Source organism: Zerene cesonia, chromosome 3 (assembly GCF_012273895.1).
Source record: "Zerene cesonia ecotype Mississippi chromosome 3, Zerene_cesonia_1.1, whole genome shotgun sequence".
Classification (NCBI taxonomy): domain Eukaryota; kingdom Metazoa; phylum Arthropoda; class Insecta; order Lepidoptera; family Pieridae; genus Zerene; species Zerene cesonia.
In genome coordinates this window covers 4,864,420-4,865,980 of record NC_052104.1, presented here as the reverse complement: position 1 = coordinate 4,865,980, position 1,561 = coordinate 4,864,420, and the positions used below count along the sequence as shown (strand labels likewise).

The following is a 1,561-nucleotide window of genomic DNA, read 5'->3' as shown; positions in this document are numbered from 1 at the left end:
TTTACATTTCCATAATTACCCAAAGGCTACCATTCTCCACGGGACTTTTTCTTATCTGAGTCTCTTACCTATGTTATTTAACATTTCTGCTATAATATGCTTATTGTATAGAAGGATTCCCCACCATAAAAAATACATACATACATACCTTGCATATATCCGACGTTACCCACGGCCCCTGGGCAAGGTGTAAATGACCGTGTTTCTACCGACTAAAAACCCATTGCGTTCCGTCGACACCAGTGGCGTAGCTATCATAGGGCCAGGTGGTGCAGTGCACCAGGGCCCCGGAGCTCAGGGGGCCCTCTAACCTCAGCTTTGAAAGAGGGGAGGAAGGCGGAAAGAGAGGAGGTGGGCCCGATTCTATGCAACAGGGCCCTTGTGCCTCTAGCTATGCCACTGGACTCGACACTCTTTAGTCCTTCCCTCATACACGACGAATACCAACATACAAATAGTACGTCCGCGACGCCATCCACCATAATATAGTGTAATGACGTTATAATAAATTGGCAGAGTCCGTGCAAGAGTCGCTGGAGCGTCGCTTCGGGCGCGTGGGCGGGCGCATCCCGGTGACGCCCTCCGAGTCCTTCCAGAAGCGCATCTCCGGTGCCTCCGAGAAGGACATCGTGCACTCCGGCCTTGACTACACCATGGAGCGCTCTGCTAGGGTTCGAATTAATTTTTGATGCAGTTTTTTCTTCTTTGCACTGTCATTTAATGATATTTTCTTTTTATAATTCTTGTGCTACGATATTATGAGATTTGATTGTTTTATAAGTATGTAAAAGTGTCTAATGTTTTTAAAGATGTTATGATGCCAGCGGAGACAAAAGCTTGCTTCAATTGTTTATTATGGGTTCATTTTCGAACATAATCTTCAATATTTTTTTAATTATATTGTTAATTCTAGTATAAATTAGTAATATTCTCAAATGTTATATTTTTGATTGTTATCAGGCTATCATGAAGACTGCCATGAAGTTCAACCTCGGTCTGGACCTGAGAACGGCGGCGTACGCCAACTCCATCGAGAAGATCTTCACAACTTACGCCGACGCGGGTCTCGCTTTCTAATCTATTCATATTAATACGAATTTCAAGTATTGTCTGCATTTGAAAGACTCCCATTTAGCCCCCCATGCACTTGAGTCATTACAGATAAGACGTTATATACACAGTATTTTATTTCTTGAAATCATGGCTTTTATAATTTTAACTTGTTGTTTATCTTATAAGTAAAAAATGTGATTTTCCAACTGTAATGTCTTGGTTTTCGAATTAAATTGTTTTACCGTTACAATGAGTTTTTATTTCGAATAATTTAAAAGCTACATTCTTTGGACAATAAATAAGGAATTCATACAACAGGACAATCCTTGCCACCCTTACATATTTTGGTCCATGATACTTCATTTTTGACACTCATATTTAACTTTTTATTGGCTTAATTAATTTACTGAGTTTATTAATCAGGGACTGTAAAATTAGCTGTCAGTAGACCTTAATATATATTATGAATAAAAAATTGAGCCACGGTGATCGCTTGCCATTAAATGAA

At 39.7% G+C, this 1,561-nt stretch overlaps 1 long non-coding RNA gene across 1 annotated transcript; it reads left to right on the top strand.

Annotated features, from left to right (window-relative positions):
* The first annotated feature begins 494 nt into the window (after nucleotides 1-494).
* On the top strand, nucleotides 495-1,300 carry LOC119837021. The gene is made up of 2 exons (XR_005288131.1): nucleotides 495-671; nucleotides 961-1,300. It is a non-coding gene; the product is annotated as an uncharacterized LOC119837021 (long non-coding RNA).
* Nucleotides 1,301-1,561: the final 261 nt, after the last annotated feature.